We start from the raw sequence: 21535 nt of genomic DNA, 5'->3' as shown, positions 1-21535 counted from the left end.
CTCTCTTGATGATCTTGATAACTAATTTCTTCATTATCATCATCAACATCATCATCATCATCATCACCATTATCAATATCATCATTATTTTCACCATTTTCATCATAATTGGCTGTAAACCTTTCATCACTTCCATCAACCTCATCATCACTTTCTCCTTCATTACTTTCTTGGGAAAAAACAACATCATCATCATCACTTTTATAGAAAGAAATAACATTGTTGGTTTCTTCATCATTATCTTGTTCATAGAAATAATAATCATCATCATCATTTTCATCATCATCAGCAGCTGTCATCACTATTGTTAAAATCATCATCATCATCATCATCTCGAGCACTTTTATTACAATTACAGTGTGTTCGCTCCAGATATAGGTTGATTAGAAATTAGATAATGTACTAGAAATTTAGAAATAAGCTATAAGAGTAATACAGACATTATTCCATGTCAATTTAGCATCAGATTAAGGTAATGAATGTGTGCATCAAAAGAAATTCACATGTTACTTTTTCCCATTTATCTTCAGAAAATATACTTTCCGTAACACTAGAAATTCCCGGATTATAAGCTAAACAAGCGGTAGGTAAGAACATGATCCTGTGAAATCTTAAAAGAGAATCCCTGTGGGTACAAATTATAAGTAATTAAGCATCATTCTGCCTCAATTTTTCCAGGATATCGCAACAGCAAAGCATATGTATCTTCGACTTGAGAGTTTGGTACAAAACAATTTCTGGCCTGATTGTAAAATAGCATGTTTAGCCGTCCTTACGAAAGATTTACTGGTATTTTCAACCAATGATAATCAGTTTACAAAATTGATATATTTAGCTTATATATACTTATTATATAGCCAAAAGTGTTATAGGGCTGCAATAAAGCTCCCAGAATTGTGGCATGTCTGTTAATTAATAGAATTTATGTAACGTTTTGATGTTAGGAAAATAAAAGTGTTTGATATTATGTATTTATTTCTTACATTAATTTTCTATGAACATTATCTGGGAAACGATATGTCAAGTGAAAGGCCTGCTGCTGGAAGTGGGTTTGACAATAATCTTTTGAAGCTTGCAATGTTATGGAAGAAAATGCATTTTGCCTCCCAAAAAAATTCTTTTGAAATTGATGCAGTAAATATTTGACTTTGAGCGGCCCTCTAGCGATTTTTAAAATTTTTTTCATAAGATTGTAGTTATATAAATGATTATGCTATATATTAAAACATTAATTTTGTTCATGTCTGCCATCTTAAATGATAAATTTATTTAATGGACCAAAAAAAAATTAAAAATTAAAAAAAAGAGCAGATAAATGAAGAGGGGAGATAACTCAAAACTGTGGAACACAACAACTCATTAATTTTGATTTCAAATTTGTATTTGCTTGTTTATTCAAGATTGTGCAAAATTTCTGAAATTCTATGTGACAGATGTTATTCTATTATAATTGTTGCTTTTGCAAAATAATTTGAATTTTTTTTAGAGTTATGCCCCCTTTTTTAAAGAAAAAAAAAAATGTTTACATTTTGAAGTTATACCAAGATATTTTTGAGCTAAGATTATTTTTTTTAAGATGATAGAATCACTTCAAACTTTGCATAATGACTGAAAATGAAATAACAAAAAGCTGATTTAATTTTTGTGGAGGGGCATTTAGAGTAATGGTTTGTAAATATTTATTTCTTTAATATTGTTACCTAAGCAATCATTTTAACACCGAAACCTTCAATAGTCAAATTAGTTATTAAAATTTTAATTTTTCTCATCATACAATTAAAAAAAAGAAAGAACATTTCATAGATGAATTATCTATCTTGAGCAGAATGACTAAATCGAACTCAACCGTTGCTGAATATATATGCGGCACCCTTAAAATGGGAAGAAGATCTTTTACATTACTGGCACAAGTCCCATTGCCCAAACAGCCTGTTGGTATGTAAGTAGAAGAATAAATTAATAATTACCTACATACAATAAAAGGTGAGTGTTTGATGATGCTCATAGATATATCTGTTATATAAAATTTCTGAATCAACCTGAAGACACGTTGTTCGTTATTGTTCTGAGCTTTATATGATTAATTTTGGGCTGTTTCGTTGCCAGGGTGAGATTAATTAAGAATTTCTTCGGCAGCCAGCTAACATGTGGCTGCAGTTAGGTTTTTACCTTCAGGGGCAATAACTCTGATTTTAAAGAGAGGGAGGTAAATCATTATATGGGTATTTTGTGAAGACCCTGAGGGATATGTTTGTACATTTTGCCAAAAAATTTGTGCGAATATTATGCAAGGTAAAGATTTCTGCATGTTTTTGTGAAATCATTTCTTTTGGCTATATGATAAAATAATTTCTCATCTACAAAATATTTAAAGTGCTAAAATTAACAGTGCATTTGCTTTGTCTTTAAAAATTTTTTTAGTAGGAAAAAAAAGCGTGTTTGTCAATCAATTGAATTGTATCGAAAAAAAGATTGTGATATGTCATCTTTTTCATTACTCAAACATGTCTAAATTACATCTCCGATATTAAAGGATTGGTAAATTATTTTTGGGTAACAAAACTTTTATATTTTATTTCATTAACAATGAGAATTCTTGAAATATCATTGTTCCTTTTGCGGTTCGTTAAAAGAAGAGATGACAATGCCCTGTGTTTATATCTCTCGTTTATATATCATCGTTACATACTGTACAGTAGGGAGGAAAAAATCCCGTAGTCATTGCATATGTCTTAAATTCCCTTCCACCCTTTGCATTTTAATTACAGCTTATGTACAGTAAAAACCACAAGAACACTCCATGCAGTAGCGAATACGGAACTATTTATCCCTTTGGTTCGACATTATCATGCGATAATGAAAAAGAGATCACATTTAATGAAAAGCTTGCAACGATTTTAACGATGAAAAAATTACAGCTTTGTTAATTCTCGACTCTATTTAGAAACTTAAAACCGTCAATTTTCGTTCATATTAGTTCGGCTACAAGGCTTTGATTGTATGAACGGGCCATGTTTTGTGACAATATTTGTGGAGCTACGGCAAACACAACATATCAGATTCCACAGATTGATAACTTTATTTAAAATGGCTGACAAATTTGAAATAAATTGTACGCTGACAAAGTTGATGGGCATATGTAAATGAGGTGGAATGAGAGGTGTCACATGTTGAAAAACGGAAATTTTACCGATATTTGGACTTCAAGATTTTCATTTTTATTTTTATCAAATTTATAGCTAATGAACAATGTTAGAAAAATTATTGTTTTTCAGGCTTTTGTTTTGGTTTATTTTAATTTGATGACATTGAAATTACTTCAAACACCATGAGTAAGGAAACATTTTTTTATTTTTTTTAATGTAGCTGATTGTTCTGTCTAAAAAAAGGGGAGGTTACTCAGACTCTTGAACTTCACTATTGACACAAAGGGAGGTAATTCATTGAAAGTGCTAGCCTGACTAACTCAATGTGTTTTTGATTATTTTTTTCCCTTAAATTAAATAAAGTTCTCTTCTTTCAGTATCATGTTTTTATGTTGTAGAAAATAAATAAATCTTGATGATATCATTGTCAGGTTATGTTTTTGCACCAGGAGAACCGCTTCTGTGAGAAATCAATCCCCGTAACTGATACAATAACATGAGGGATGTTTCTAACATATATTATTTAGTTATATAATTAAGAATTAAGTTTTTTATTTCTTTCCAATTAATCACTGAACCTAATACCGGCGTATTTTAAATTTTGCGAGGAAATTAACGAAGAATAATCTACAAGCTGGGTGTTGTAATATAGTTATATACGTACATATTTGTAAAATGCGAAAGGCAAAGATGTTAAAAGTAAGAGAAAAATAGATTATCTAAAGTCTGACTGCAGCCCAGCTAAAATGCTTTGAGCATGAAACTTGTCTTTTAAGGAGCTATAAGGTTAATAATGAGCACAGTATAGTTAAGGTATGGTCAGTTGGTCTTTCATAGTGAGGTTTAAGCTGCATGCCATTTTTACACAGAATGATGAGCCAAAAAATTTCAAGAACATCGAAACACAGATTTTAAGAAAAGTAAAAAAGATTCAAGTAAATCTTTACATGCTTAATATAATGATTGTGCTGTTGAAGTAATAGTCTCACCCTATTTCTACTGGTTTACTTATAACCAGTAAGGGCTAATTTAAGTCCCCAACCAGTTTAACTTGAATTGACCCCCTTTGTGATTATATATAGACTAATATTTATATTTAGGAACTAAAAAATAATTATCATTTGTTACTAGTATTATTTGATGCGGCAGGCCAGCCTGCACATCCATGCAATTCTGTCTACAGTTTTTGTACTTATTTTTTAAATCCATTTGTGTATGTTGATATTGAAAACCTTCACACATTGAATGAACTGTTCCAAATTCAAAACAGGGTATATATTATTAGGTAGAATTGAAGGCTGTTTCCTTTGTATTTTTGTCATATTACTCGTTTTTTATTGCCGTAGCATCAAAGACTTGCGGATGATAGATTAATAACCTTGTAACATTTCTTGTTAAAAAGAGATTGAATTTTAACTTTAAACTCAATATTAGATATATGATAGTAGAATTAAAATATCTTTATTTGTCGGAGATTTAATGATTATATTATTGCCAGCATCATTTACTGGTATTATAGCATTTTAAAGGGATGCATGAAACAATGGGTTATACATTGCTTTTATGTAAGTGAAATGGACTTCGTCGACAACAAACCCCTTGAGGTTTCATTAAAGACTTAATGCTGCAATTTTACGAAGATTTCTTATCCAGTCTTTTTGATACACAGTCCATGTAATATAGGATAATTTTTTTTTCTCTATACAGAATCAGTGTCATTTTGTTTTATCAATTTTATCAGGAAAGGAAATTGTTAATTCAATGAACATGTATATATTTTTGTTTTTCTTTTATATTATCGAGACGCACAGTCACATTGCTGATTGATCATGACAATATTACGGTCCTTAAATTCCGATGAATATCAATTTGGACATTGATAGACAATTTATACTTGATCATTAATAATTTGATTGAACACGTAAGAATAATGAATTCAAACATTTGAAAGCGTAAAAAAACACAATATGTTCAGACTAGAATTATCTTTTATAAGTACGATATACTGATATACAATGAGAATTTGACAATTTATTGTTTTCAACTAGGAAATTGTCTTTTATTGCGTGTGAAATTATGCATTCTTGTAAAATTGTAAAATTGTTTTTAGGTAATAAGGAATTGACCCTTGCACTATGCACTATGTTTGTAATTAAGTGAATTATCTAAATTATGCATGCAGTATAACTGTTGTTGTTGTTATTATAATATTTGTTTTATGACTAAGATTTAAGACAGTGGGCATATTATTACAGTGAAAAGACATTAATTACTGTACTGATATATACAAAAAAAGTCACGTCAAAAAAAAACAAACAAAATATAGAGGAGAAGGGGGGGGGGAAATAATGATGCATGCTCAAGTTTACATTATTGTAGTGATTTTATTTCACTGTAATTAACCCTAAGGTTTGTAAATTTATTATGTGACCTTTAAAATTTGTTCAGGTTGTCATGTAAAACATGTCATTATGCATAATGTTTTAACAATTGCTACAATTTTTTAAGGCGACAGCTTTTAGTTCATTGAAGGTAATGGACTGATGTCGGGCCAGATTCGTGGCATATTGATTTTAATCTTCCAGGCATTATCTATGAGTGTAGTCCCATATTTTAAAGGACCTCCTGATTTTAAAGGCCCTGCATGGTATAAGGGTTACAATTTTCAATGAAATATTTTTTATGATACATAGCTGGGAAAATTATCTTGTTTTCATAAACTTAATGTCAGATTCTTGAAAAATTTAATAATATAATATAATATCTCTCTATTATTTAACACACATGAATATTGTTATTGGTAAAACAAAATAAAAATTATTTTGCAACAAAATATATTATATAATGCTGCTGTTTTAAGCATTACGCATGCACTGTTCACTTTAAAGAATATATACAAACATATTTTTTTCATACAGGTATTTTGAAATAACTCTTTCAGAATATTATAAATAATTTTGTACAGGCATAAAATACATTCAAGGTTTATAGGAAAAAGAAAGAAAAATATTAATTAAGAAAAAAGAGGAGGTAATTAATTGCATGGGAATATTTAGAACCGATTTTTCTTCATTTGGTTAGATTTAAATTACAGTTATTTATAGCCAAACCACCTGTCACCAAAGGCTATTAATAACATCAATATTGCAAGTGCACTTTTTATTGGAAAGTTTGACTGAAATATCTATTTTTAGCCCGATTGACATATTTTGATTGACCTGAATATTTTAGATGAGATGAACTGAGTGACCAGACAGTCGGAAAGGTCGTGGTAATAACTTGAAGTCAGTATTTTGTAAATATAACATAATTATACTTGATGGCAACATTATTTTTATTGGTGGCGACATGATTTTATTAGTCCATATACAAATTGTAATATTTGCCAAGTTTAACATTGCTATTATTAAATCCCACTTAATCTTCATGAGCTTATTTGCTTCTTGTTTTAATGTATGTTATGTGATATGGGTTGGAAAAATGACCTGCTTGGTCCATGGATACCCATGATGTCTGTAAATTTCTTTCACATGACTTAGTTTATATATCTATTCCAGAGAACAACAAGCACCCTGATACCGATCGGAATGATCGGCTTTTATTATGACCGACTATAAGGCTCGAGAAGTTGCTGTCGCCCTTTTACAAAATCTGATTTCATTCCATAAGGGCGCCGCGCTTCGGCGCGGACGCCAATTACATATTGTTTTATATTAGTGTAAATTTTATGATCTCGTTAAGTTGTATTAAAGTTATATTAAAATTGATATCTAATTATAATACTGTCGTACCTGTGCAGCAAGAAATGTTTTACTTAAAAAAAGTCGTGGGTTACAGATTCTTATGAATTAACTTTGCCAGGAACAAGGATAATGTTTTCACGATAGACTGGTTGCCCTTTTAGAGGGAAAAGAGAATAATTTGCCCTTTTAGAGAAAAGTGGAGTTTGCGAAGGAAACAATTTATGATTAAGACGCTGGTCATTGAGCTTGTTTTCCTGATTTTAGCTTACTTGTAGCCGTGTTTATGGCTCCGATTGTCAATTTATCTCAAGGAAAGCGATAAATCAGAGTGATATTTCATCAACAATGTTCCAATACTTGTATTTCGGTACTAGTCACCCTGCCGAATAATGACAAAAACAAATTCCCCCTGATGCAAGTGCGTTATTTTACGCTCCGTTATCGAGATCAATATATTGGGACTGATTAATCTGTTTACGAAGTTACTCGGTACAGTGATAGAGACGGTGTCTTGTATTTTGGATACAAGGAGGGTAACTCTATAAGCACCGACATACACAAAATTTAAATTAATGTTGCTTAGATACCTAATGTTTGAATTTGTTTGTTACTTTATGTGAAGTTTTTTTTCCATTGCAGAATTGGACTGCTATAGAAAAAAAAGTTGAATTCTGATGTTTCATTATTAATTCAGTTGAATAACTCTTGTATCTTTTTTTTTTGTAAATGTTTATCTTTTACAGACTTTTCTTTGTGTTTCAAATGTAGAACTCGTTCTGCTGTGAACAAGCTGATTAAATTCTCTTGAATTTAATTTCAGAGTTAGAGATTCTATAGTTCTATACTAAAACAGCATCCTTACTTTCTTGTCAGTAAAATTGGGATGCCTTGTAAATTAAATGATGTTCTTTATATCATGAAGAAAATAGTTCCAGTGGTGGAATGATACAACTTTTATTGCCGTTTTTTGCAGTATTAGCTGCATTTATCATTTTAGATGTGGCAATCTTTCAAATGCACCTAGTTCTTCTTCATTCCGTTTTATGTTAGATATGGAAAAAGAGGAGTGTACATATAAAAAATGATTTGTCATTGAAATTTAAAGACGCGTGTAAATCCGACGTCAGTGGGCAGAATCAAAGTCAAATGTAATATATTTGCGGCTCGATCAGTTTATATCACCAGAGTTTGCTTATACAGGCATTCATGTGAATTGATACTTAATTGATTATTGAATAGATCCTGATAAGTTTTATTGAAATGAATTCAACGCATTCCGTGTTATAAGTTGAATCAATATTCATAACATCTTGTTTTCATTAGACCCCCTACAATACGCGAGAAAGGAGCTTTGATGGTGGGTCTTAATGGAGTCAACGTTGCGAAATGACTCGTCTTTTATAATATAACGAACACCCTTTTAAGAACATGAAATATCGTTTATATTAAAGGTTTCTCGAATAGAAATAAAAGTAACGTTGCCTTATAGCTCAATAAGTAAGTTTTCGTTTTAGGCCGTATGTAGAGATGGAAATGTGTTTCTGTTTGTTTGTTTGTAATATATATATATAAACATCTATGTTGCGAAAAAGATTGTGTAAAAGAACAGTTATTATTATTAAGTGTTTTATAGTAACAATATGTTGTGAAATAGTCGCTAAGTGTCAAGTACATTCATTCTGTATATGTCAGTCAAGTGCGTAATAGTGTAAGAATTTCTCAAAACAATGCTCTAGAAATAGTACCGTTTCAGCATTATACCTGAACTTGGCAAAAATAATGTGACATACTTTACTTAGCCTCTGGCATAACACTGTACATTCTTTCTGATAAAAATACTACTTTTTAGAAGAAAAAAAACTTAATAAAAAAAAAAAACACTCATTAATTCTGCAATAGGAAATTGCTATGTTGCATACCGGTATACTGGTAAGAAAAGTATTTGCAAGTTTGCTAAAGATACCGTAAGATTGCATGTTTGAACCCCACATACAAGCCAGGAGACAATTTAGAAGATTTCGATGCCTGTGATACTATATTATATGTGAGCATTGCATGTATATTGACCCATTAAAGTCTACAAGCGGCCCATGGTGAGATTTCCAATTCCGCTCATTATGGCAGAATAGCATGAACACCTAAACAAAACTAAGTCTATTGATGCATAATCTATTACCTCATACAGTTTTAGAGGACCTAGTAATTCACTGCTGTTTTATTGTGGGATTTCATGTTGTTATTATTGAAGCATCAATTAATTATAAACCCCATGCCATAATCCCTGCTCAAGCTCCTTGAAAAAAAAACAGAAATAAGTAGATTTTCCTCATCCAGAAAAAATTCATATGTAGATTTTGCTCCGTGAAAAAAACAGTGAGACTCCAGAAAAAGTCCATATGAAGATTTTTCTCCCTGAAAAAGAGAATCCAGAAAAAAATCCATATGAAGATTTTCTACAATATTAAAAATAGCAGTATGCCAAAAAAAAAAAATACCGTTTGTTTTTAGTTACGTCTTTAAATACTTTTAGATCAGTCTGATTGACAATATTTTTTGTAATGCTAATGTTGTGATATATAATTTCATGTTATCCAAAATATTATTTATCCCAAAGTATGCAGTTAAATAATTTATAAGTAATTCTGTTTTGATTGACCGTGTCAAGATTTTAAAGAACAATTTGGCCTGAGTTTGCTAAAATAAGACATGTAATTCATATGTGGGCCTGTTTGCTAAAATAAGACATGTAATTCATGTGTGGCCAAGTTTGTTAAATCAAAGCACTGAAAGCACTGGAGGGTCGCTTGCGCTGACAAATTTATATGACATTATATTGCTGGTGATCACTTGAAAGGCCAAATTTCCTGTCCTTTTGCAACTTTTTTTAAAGGGTCAAGTCATATTCAAGTGGAAATGACTGAGTACAAAGGAAAGTGCAATATTTTGCCATATGATTTTATTCAGGGAGATTTATCATTGACATCCAACAATTACAACACGGTTTATCAAAAGTACTAAAACCAGTACTTTTTCTCAAGTGGTTCAGTTGAGATCGAAAAACCAAATTGCTTTATATCCTCAAAATAATACTTTAAATTGGATAAATTTTAAGAGTACACTACTGACAGAAGCAGAAGCTGGAAGTAGATAACCAAGTCCTCTATTAACAATGACTTAGCATTGATAATATCATCTACTTATAAGGCATATGAAAAACATGCTCATTCTTGGGGATTATAGTTATTATCAATCTGATATTCAAGTTATCATCAACCCATGTGCATATAGACTGGATAGTGTTCAAACAACTCGAAAAGAAAATGGTTGAAAAATCTTTCTGTTTCTATGCATACTAGTAATAAGTGTTCCATCAGGGATAAACTTTCAGTGATTGTGAATACATGACTTATCAAAGTCACAATTTCATCCAGAGAGATTCATGAAATTCTCACAAAACAATAAGTAAAGTATGATTAGTTAAAACTAGAACTATCACTAAATGTGATTAATACCCCCACAAGACTGCTTTGGACATTAGGATGTAACAGAATACCTTGTAAAAGAATTGAAATAGAGTTATGTTTGTGGGCAATTAAAGAAGTAAGTTGTGGTTCTTGTATGTTGCATTTCCTTTCAATGTGGTTGACCATTGATGAAGTTTTATTGAATTACTCTATAATAAGTCCAGAAAGACAAGGAAAAAGATCAATAACTCTATAAATACTGCAGATTGAGTAATGGTTATTGTACACTGCACTTTCTCTCATTTCGCTTGACCATTGTATGAATTTGTATTGAATTCCAACTACATGTACTAGTTTTCAAGTTATGCACTGGACAAAAGTAATTAAGGGCACTAACTGTAGGGTCATTCCTGCAAAGTTTTATTACTGTGCAGTCTTTGGTTTCGGAGGAGATTTGTTTAAAGAAATTTTTGACGACCCACAACAACTGATGGTGGGGGATCACAATAGTTCACCATGAGCACGTTGTGCTCAGGTGAGCTAAAAAGTAATGATCAAAGTATAAGTTTGTGGATGACCTCGGCAATTGCCATGACTGTAAACAATACCTCTATTTTTTTTAAAAAGAAAAAAGTCGAGCTAAAAAGGGCATAACAGCATCAAAAATAATTTATTGAAAACTAAATCTGCCTTTTGATACTAACATGGCAAATATCAACTCACTTCATTTCCTTCAAAAGTTGTCCTTCAGAAATCAATTGAACACCATAACTTATAACATTCTTTTCAACAGTAAAAAAATGACATTACTTTTAGATTATTTCACAATAAAGTATAATTTCAAAAGTAGCCAGACCCTTATTTGAATGAGATTGAAAAGCCTATAAACAAACAGAAATTTTGTGGGAAATACATTTATTTCTCAGAAAAATGTGATAAAATAAAAAAGTAGATAATTAATATTTGCAAATCATGAAGGAAATTAAACAAATTCAGGAAATATGACAGAATCACTTTCAAATCTGAACATTGAAAATTAATGATTCTACACAGAAAAAAAAATCTGCTCTCTTTGGCTTGTATGATGGGCTATAGACCTCGGACATAATAAGGTGTCATATCTGAACTACTTTCAGTCACAGTAAAATAGCAGCCTCCAATTTACCAACATTGTGGCAAAGTTATACATTGTATATGTTTTTTCAATGCCATTCATGAAAATATTAAATCTGCTGTTCACTCTATGAAATATATTTGGATCTTGCATGCAAAAGAAACAAATACCCATTATATGATATGTTTCCAAATTTCTTCATATTTACAAAAATTATATATTTATGTAAATTAGTTCATTATAACAAGCAAAACTGTAATTTCATTGTTCTGACGAACAATCTGTAGTGTTTTTGTTAAACAGCCATACTCCAAGACCGACAAGTTTTCTGTGGCATTATATTATCCAAAATTAACAATATTGGGAAATAATGGAAAACAAAAATATTAACAAATACATGTATAAAATAAAACCAATGTATATTAATTTAATGTCCATTTATAGTTGAAACTGCGAAATTTAGCTATGTCAACGTCTGAAGGGATTCCAGTTCAATTAATCTTGTGTACTCCCATAACTGAAGCTACAAATATCTGAAAATAAAATATATTTGTCATGTTGCAAGTAATTGTTTATCTGGCACTGAATATATTCAACATCATAAAGACAATGTGTTCCATACATAACAATTTACCAGTAAAATCGAAGACATATTTCTTATATATCCCCAGTAAAAAATTCAGTGGAATACCACTAGAATACCACTGGAATACCGCTGGTATTCCAGTGGATTTTCAGTGGAATACCAGCGGTAAATTTTGGTGGTATTCCACTAAAAGTTTACCGCTGGTATTTCAGTGGAATTCCACTGGAATACCACTGAAATACCAGCGGTAAACTTTTAGTGGAATACCACCAAATTTTACCGCTGGTATTTCAGTGGAATTCCACTGGAATACCAGTGGAATTCAACCAAATTTTACCGATGGTATTTCAGTGGAATTCCACTGAAATACCAGCGGTAAAATTTGGTGGTATTCCACTAAAAGTTTACCGCTGGTTTTCCAGTGGAATTCTACTGAAATACCAGCGGTAAACTTTTGTGGTATTCCATTAAAAGTTTACCACTGGTTTTCTAGTGGAATTCCTCTGAAATACCAGCGGTAAATTTTGGTAGAATACTACCAAATACAGAGCCGGACGGACGGACAGTGCGATTTTAATTAATATGCCCACCTTCGGGGGCATAAAAATCACTGGATATAGTAGTTGAATAAGTTGAAAATACAAAATCATTCCAAAGAGCAGATATAATAGCAAATATTTTATATACATTTGTTGGCTTTATATATATATAATAGTAAGTATTGAGTCTCAACACATTTTTTTAGATCTAAACTAAACAGTTATTTTGGTTATTCACTTCTGCTTTGTTTTATAATATTTCCTTGTTAAAGATGCACTCTTACTCCCAAATAAGATTTCCTAAAGTTAATAATATTGTTTTAATAAAACACAAAAAGTGCAAGAACAGTTCAAGTACTACAGTTCATGAACAGTTCCTAAACTACATTTACATTATTTCACATTCATGAAAAATGCAAGACCAGAGCAGACAGATGATACCAATCAATTTGTGGACTGACAAGTCTAAACAATATGTACTCAACATAAGCTCTAAGCTATATTGTTAAAAAGTAAACCACAAACATGTAAAACTACATGTAAAATTTAAAAACTACACATCTTTGTTAAACAAGAATTAAGAAATAGTTTCTTCAATACAGCTTGCTGATTTTCAAAAGTGCAAAAACCAAGAACTTGAAATTAGTTTGTTTAGTTTCCAATGTTTCACTTATTTTGTGATTTATTTCCTTCTGATGACCTTTTGTAAGTTCTCTAGTTTTTTATTAAATACTTCTTTTGATACACCGGTTTTCTTCCTCACTAGTCTTTAAAAATTGCTGAGTTTCATGGGTTCAAGTGGTGGTCTCGGGTAATCCTTGCACTTATTGGGTCATCTTTCCAGTCCTAGAGTGGTTTCTAAGTTCCTCCACAGTGAAGATAGTCTTTGCTAATGTAACCAAGACTTCTTGAGTATCACTTACATGTTCCACAGCTTATAATTCGGGGTCCTCCACTTTTGTATTCTGACACTCTAAAGCAGTAATCCGCTCCTCCATGCGCCAAATCTTTCTATGCAGGCTTCTGCACTCATCCTCCCATCTAGTTTGGAAACACCAAAAAAAAAAACAACAATATAATGTCTAGTGTTTGAAATGACAGTTTTAAACATCACACAAATGTTACGAAAAAATGCGTTTCCATAGTACCCTTCAAACCTATTTTTATACCCCAGTGTCAGGGTAATCAGTTTTTCATTAATATTTAAGAAGAAAAGGCTAATTATGCGAATTTTAATCCTCGTGAAATTAGACTGAATTAAGATTTCGGGAATTTTTGCCATGACAAAATATCTGGTTCTACTGTAGACAATTGTAAAATTGGGTCCTTGTAACCTCAACTATATTGCTTACCCGTCAGATCTAGCCTCAACTACACATTACAACCCCTAGCAGTTCCTGCCTTTTCGATGAACTTTCATATTGGACACTGTCAGCAGGACCTATAATATTAATCACAATCAAGAAACTTCTAACATCATAAACAATTGACCAATATCTTTAAAATATCCTGATCGACAAACCGTAACGGTATCATTATAATTTTTTCAATTTGCATGTTCTAAGTAATGTTTTAATACTCAAAATATCTTGTTCAAGCATGTTCAACCACTTCACATCCTGCCCCTTACTAATACAGTAACAGATTACCATGACCAGTGTAAATTTTAGAGAATTTAGTAAAATATATAGTAGAATAAATTGTAAACTGGAATACGGGCCAGTAAATTCAAAAATTCAAAAAATCTTAAATTCAATGCCTGAGAATTCAATTGTATTCAGGTCAGTGCTACAAGTATGACACTGTTTATGCTATTTATGTTCTTTGCAAATCATCATTTGGGATTTAGTTTAATGGACCAGTATTCAGATTCTCTAGTATAAGCTTAGGCAGTGTCAAAGACAAGCTATTTTAGCTAGGCCGTATCCTGGACCACTGACCTATAAATTTTGGTGGCCCACACAACTTTTTAGTGGTCCAATAATTCCTATAAATGCACAGAAATCTTAGAGATTAAATCCAACACACACCCCAAAAAAAACAAAAAAACAAACAAATAGAAAACATGATTTCTGTGCCAATTAAATTTTTGGATTTAAAAATACAGTCATGTGCTATTTTCCTTGTTGATCATATTCCATTATAAAACTACATAAATTAATGGGTGATATAAAAATATTGTCTCTTTATGAAAAACTTTTTTTCTAATATAAGGGAAAATTGCTTAGGTAGTGAACTGTCTGCATACTAGGGTATTGAACTATCTGGGGATAAAAAAAACTTGCTACCATGCATTTTTCAAAAAACTATTTTAAACTAGATATGATCTTTTAGAAGGCATTAGCAAATAATTGCCTGCAGGGAAGCAGAACTGTCTTCAATCTTCAACGATGCTTTGTTTTTTATTCATTTTATATCGATCCTTTTCAACAACAAAGAAATAAATAAAAACGGGTCGCGAAAATATGTGACAAATGTCCGTTTACGCAATATTTCCAGTAAGGTTTAATTATCTAAACTGTAACTAGGAATGAGCTGGAAATACAATTATTATTTGTATTGTTACAGTCGGCAAGTTGTTACAAAATAATGCTTTAAGAAGTGAAGAAAGGTCATTGAATTAATTATAGACTCTTCATTTTTTTCTTGGAGGAGTCATAAACACGCCGGTTCAGTTTGGAAAAAAAATCAACTGGTGCATTTATGATAATACTCACTGTGAATATCACCGATTGCAGCTTTGAAGGTCTTTTTCTGATAATTTGCTTGAGCAATTTCACCTTCCTCGTTGTATATCTTTATTGGGGAGATGATATCATCAATTCACTGTTGGTATGAGACGAAGTTTTTGCCGTCTTTGAATGTTGCGCGCTCAATAGACCTGTGTACTACGCAATAAACCTGTGTACTACGTCAGTGACATGTGTACTACGTCAGTAACATGTGCTCGATTTTCATAATTTCGTGTAATTCCGTTGTTTTTGCCGTCAATACAATGAGTTACATGCCATAATTTTTAGACTCATTTCCGGGACACTTTCATTTGAAGGTGGGCATTGATCAGCAAACGTATTTCTTTTTTTTTTTAATTTACATAGTGGCATACAACCTATAGGCCCTATAATAACCGGTAATTACAACTTGCAAATTTAATGACACCATAAACAAAGTCAGAATGTCAATAATTATTAACTGTTTTTCTATCTTTTTTAAGTGTTTAGGCATCGTTAATTCAATCAGTCACAGAAAAGAATAAAGCTTTGTTAAGTAATGACAATTACCCACGTCATTTACCTGAAACATTCGGTGAATCTTGTAGATTTTATCACCTCATATTTAGCGGTAATTTTCACGGTGTTTGACCACTAATAAATGTCTCCAGGCAGATTAAATTTATACTGTCCAGTTGGCCAGTGTATGACACCTTCACTCAGGAAGCCACAAGGGGTAATTAATCTTTTAATTAATCAAAATTATTGTCGATAATTGTTTGTTGGAAGGGGCACGTAGATATACCAATCAAAGGATTAGTGTCACCATTGCAATGCTGTTCGGGGATAATCGTTTGTTATTAGCGTTCTAGATAAGTTTACAAAAACTTGACAATAAAATTATATAAAAAAGTAAAATTTCTTGCTTCAGAGTAGATTATTTTAGATTTTTTTTTTTTACTGGGACATAAATCATCTCCGGGACAGACACCTTATTTCAGGGATTGTCCATGGCATGTATGACAATGACTGAATAATTTTGATTATATCATTGAACTAAGTTCATGAAACTTTAAAGAATTTGGTTTCGTTCTTTTTATGCCAATGAACAGTTCATGAACAAGCTTGAAGAACTGTTCATGAACATATTAAAGTTCTTGAACAATCATTATGAAGTGTTTAGGACCAGTTAATGAACTGTTCTTAAATGTATTGAAAAGTACATGATTTCAAGAACACTATTTCACAGGGGCGATATACTGGTTTGAACCATGACTGTCTAATCATCCAGTAAATTTATACTATGATTGTATTTCTATCATATAATTGAAACATTATATTATTCAATTGTTTTTAACTGTGAATAAATAATAATTCAATTACTTAATTGTAATGACTATATTGATTATGATGTTTACCCTAGAATTCTATTTTTGACCTCAGATTACCAACATGTATACACACAAATATGATCAGAGACAGTTTTGATGGAACCTTTTTTTCATGTTCGTAATTGTACATACCAATGGTAAAAATTAGTCCACTGGAAGTGTCCTTATTAAATTGTATATATATTATTGAAGTCACCAAGTTCACTGGAAATCCAGTGGTTTACACTGGGAAATCCAGTGGTTTACAACTGAAATAAATTTGACCAGTGGCATACCACTACTCAATATTAGATTACCAGTGAAAAAAAACCAGTGGAATACCAGTGGAATTATAATAACCACTGAAATTGCAGTGTTATTCCACTGGTATTATGTAGTATTCCAGTGGAATACCAGTGGATTTATGGTTACCACTGGAATACAGTGGTATTCCACTGGTATTCCACTGACATTTTTACTGGGGATATTATATATATATATCTTTATCATATCTTTGCATGAATTATCATAGTAAGCTTGCACCACTATGTAAAATGCTAGTTTCTGGTCACAAGAAAATCAAAAGCAATGGATGGTGTGATATACAGACTTAATTAACTTTTACAAATGGCTGCTGAAAAACAAACCAAGAATATTGTCAATTTCTTTTTCAAATTAAATGATAGGACAAATATATTGGTTTTCAATTAATGCTTGAATGTACAAAGAATAGAACATCCACTTCTTAACTGCAAGCCAGAACCATAGTGTATTCTGGTGTCAGGTAAATAATTATTATCGCTTATTTTTGTATCTCATGCTTTCTTTAGATGGATAACAGTAAAAATTTAAAGTGTACTATACCTAAATTGGTATTCTGTATGCTGAAGTTTCCTTTTGAATACAGAAAAACTCCTTCACATAGTAAGCTTCACTTCAATTAAGTTGTTCCAGAAATAATACATTGTTCTACTTGGTACTTCAGACAGCTTCATTTGAACAGAGTGGGCGGCAACTTCTTACTGCAAAGTGGAGCAAGGTTTAGTAAAACAATTAAACAGCATAATTTGTTCAAATACAAGAAACTAGAAGCAGGGCATAATCTGTTATTGTTTTTCAGAAAAATAATTGAAAATTTAACTTTTGAATGGATCATTTCACTATGAGCATACATTTCAATTTTTAATTTTCTAGTGTAACATGTTTACAGTAATATATATTTTTTTTGTATGATTACTAGTCCTACAATGAATTAATGTAATTCTGGAAAGGGAAATTTTAATTTTAAATACTTTGTCATGATTTTGAATTAGTAAAGGTCTGCAATGATATCAGTCAAACATTAGAAAGTAAAAACCCTGATATTACAACAACATCGGTGCAAGTTTTGAAAACTTTGGAAAAACCTTAAACTATAATTCATTTATTAATCATTTTTCCACATAATCTAATAGTAAAACATGATGATATTTGTCACAAAATCCTAGGCTTCAGGCATATGCACCATGCAACAAGTGATTACAGTAAACATGTTTAAAAAGTTTGATGACTGTAATTAATTTACTAAGGGATCAGTAATTACCACAAGATGACAAACTTTTAGAACCTTATTGATAAGGAAAGACCTTTTTTTAATGTACATGCAATCAACAACAGACCTAAATTTATTATTTGAAAAAATGACAAACCTGTATGAATTTTTTTCTTTCTTGCAGCAGAAACCTCTTCCTTACAGATAATGCAAAAGAATCTATAAATAGGATCATGATGATCATCATTCACGATGAAGACTTTCATGGCTGAAACGTCATCACTTTTTGCTATAACAAACTACCAGTTTGAGCTATCTTGTCCTGTATACATGTATATAACTTGTCTGAACCTACTGTACCTTCACTGTTTATCAAAAAAGTAACATGACAGAAGTCACCCGTAAAAAAAAGCAAACAAAAATTTAATGTCTTATAATATATTAAAGATCATGCACAAGTAATCAGTATTAAACAAGCAAGTTATATCATTTTACCACAATTTTTTCTGCACATATGATATCTGCATTAAATATATATTAAATAATAACTTTTTAAAGGTCCATTAAGCCTTAGAAAAGATAACATTTTTATTTTTCAAACTTTCCTTTTACATATCTTGTTGCAGTTTCAAATAGTTACATGTACTCATTGACCATGTACATGTAGATAAGTTATCTGGCAATTGGTATAATTACATTAATTCATATTTTGTATGTAAGTCAAAATAATACTTTGCTCACATTTTGCTACCTTTACAACACATGACTGTTTGTTCAGTGTTACTCTTTTCAGTGGTTAAACATTTAAAAATGCTCTAAATACATCATTAAAAACATAATTGAACACATATTTGACCTTTCTAAAGAAATTAACAAAATTAATTTATCTCTGACAGTCACACATTATATTGTGCTTTTAAGATTTTCAAATATTTTTTTACCAGAGATTCTTTTACCTATACACTTACTCTATAGATTAATTCACTAAGAACAGAAGATTAATGTAAAATGTACTACATATTTAGTTACACACAACTTGACAGCAAATTATACATTTTCAATATTTATAATAAAATACAAAAAAGAAAAACTGTTTCTCTCTGTAACCAAAGAGAAATCATAAATATTGTAAACTTCAGACTCATACTCTTATTACTACCTTTAGCTAAGGTTGTTATAATATATGTACTTTTCCAGTCAAAATGAGGTAAATATTTTTCAAGGAATTCTTCTTATAAATTAATATGCGAACACAAAACAAATAGATATTAACAATATGACAATAAGTTAAAATTCAGTATTTGACCATGATGGTCAGTCATCTAAAAGGTCAATGTCATATATGAATTACTTAAAGGGACTCCACTGAGGCTTTTGACATGACCCAGAATGGAAATAATATTTCAAGATTGATAATTTGATATTCTATTTGATGTAGATCTTGGCAAAAACCTATATGCAAAAATTTTCAGATCATGCACTCGCTCTGTTTTCCCAGAATGATTACTTGAAATGAATAGTGTAAAATGTCCCAAAAATGAACAGTGCTTTTGATTCATACATGTATTGGGAAGAATAGAATTAGAATAGCACAAATATACAATTTTCAATGTATTTCTGAATATATTTCTTAATAGTATGACTATGTGCATATCATTCTGGACACAAGGAAAAAACAACAGCATTTATTGCAAAAAAAAGCTGGTATACTGCTTTTGTACAGGAAATACTTCCATGACAGTAGTGTTGTCTTAAATTTGACTACTAAAGTCAAATATGTGTTTCAAATTTTCCAGAGCTCAATAAAATAAATGTGGGTTTTTCTTATAAACAAACATTTAAAGAGAACTTACACTGAACAATACTATCATAGTATGTCTTGACCATGTCCACATTTAAAAACCTCACACAACAGTTTATTATATCACACACCTGAAATAAATGCATTTCTTATTTAACATTCATATGATTTTCATATCAACAATAAAGCATTCCCCAACTTATAGTTATCTAAATCATTTGGCTTAATAGTCAAATTCAGCTACATCATGTACATGTATAATACCAAACTCAAAACAGGTCAATGCATCAAACTTATTGGGACAATCAGAAGCAAGTAAAATGTTGACCTTAACCATTCAGACAATATCATTCATGTTTATAATATACAATGATTATTTGTGAAATTAATCAGTCAAATCCCATGACGTTATCAATTTAATTATATATTTTTCTTATATCAACAATTTTTTCATATTATTAGAAAATCCCCTAATCATGCATGTAAATAAAGTGTTATATTGATTACACAGTTCTAAGTACTATCGTCCGTTTTTGTATGCACTTTAGCATAGAGCAGAAATGGGGAAACCACGCACTTGTTGTGGGAGAACACTTCTGGATCAGGAATTACCTTCTAAAAAAAATCTAGTTGTAGAATCTTTCTTTAAATACAGGTAAATATGACTGAGTGACAGGGCTTGAGCAAAATAAAAAAATCCAGTTGTTTGCACCTGTGTGTTTTCCTATGTGGTCTTTTATTCGCTCATTTTTAAAGCTTTAATACTAGGTAATTAGGGTACATAAAGAGAAACAGAAATTCTACAAAAAAAAGTCCAAAAATAGCCCAATTATTTGAAAAATGCTGCAGACTCCAGTTTGATTGAGCCAGTTTATGGATAGTTTTTAAACTGGAAAGTGCATGCTACTGTTCACACCAATAGCACCCAGGTTAAGCAGTATTCAACATTTAAACATGTAATGGTAATTTTTTTAAATTTATAACATTAGCAGGTGTATTTTTATGGCAGTGATCATGGAACTCCAATGTGACATGTTAGTGCCAGTCCATGAAAAGTGGCGTATGATTCCCAAAGAATACCAATGTGTGTTCCCTTAATTGAAAAAAAAAAGAAGGGGGAACTGAACAAAAAAAGGATACTGTTCATCAAGATTCTGTGTATTTTTTTGCGATTTTCAAAAACTTTGGTTTAGATTGTTTCAATAATTATTTCTCTAGACTATGAAAACTGAATTTGACAAAATATTTGAACTCAGTTAGATGTCAGTGTGAGAACTGAAGCCTAAGAATAATCAGACACCTCCTCTTAGGACAGACTTACTACATTGTAAGGGCCCCTTTCTGTTTGATTGTTGTTAAACAAAGTTAGTTTTTTGACTTTTCCATACAAAAATACTAAATCACTTTAACTATACTGATTGCTAAAAAAACAAACGCTGAGGCAAAAAAGTTGGTTCAGATAATTGCCCATTGAGTAACTTTTTGGAGTTATAACAGGCCCAATAACAGGCTTTTGAGAAATTTTAAATT

The 21535-nt window shown here is 31.0% G+C and overlaps 1 protein-coding gene and 2 long non-coding RNA genes across 16 annotated transcripts in view; 1 reads left to right on the top strand and 2 right to left on the bottom strand.

Moving 5' to 3' along the window:
* The window catches only part of LOC132757366 (nuclear hormone receptor HR96-like), a 224083-nt gene that overhangs the window by 163351 nt on the left and 39197 nt on the right, over positions 1–21535 (top strand). The window lies entirely within an intron of this gene.
* On the bottom strand, positions 11874–18451 carry LOC132757365 (uncharacterized). Its single transcript, XR_009629442.1, has 3 exons — positions 18362–18451; positions 17538–17695; positions 11874–12000 (listed from the first exon to the last, which is right to left on the bottom strand). It is a non-coding gene; the product is annotated as an uncharacterized LOC132757365 (long non-coding RNA).
* LOC132757364 (uncharacterized) lies at positions 12135–15626 on the bottom strand. Its single transcript, XR_009629441.1, has 3 exons — positions 15310–15626; positions 13945–14033; positions 12135–13633 (listed from the first exon to the last, which is right to left on the bottom strand). It is a non-coding gene; the product is annotated as an uncharacterized LOC132757364 (long non-coding RNA).

The sequence above is a fragment of the Ruditapes philippinarum genome, unplaced genomic scaffold (genome assembly GCF_026571515.1).
Source record: "Ruditapes philippinarum isolate M1 unplaced genomic scaffold, ASM2657151v2 ctg617_1_1_1_1, whole genome shotgun sequence".
Taxonomy (NCBI): domain Eukaryota; kingdom Metazoa; phylum Mollusca; class Bivalvia; order Venerida; family Veneridae; genus Ruditapes; species Ruditapes philippinarum.
Note: the sequence above shows the minus strand (reverse complement) of the source record. Positions and strands in the feature narration are given on the sequence as shown.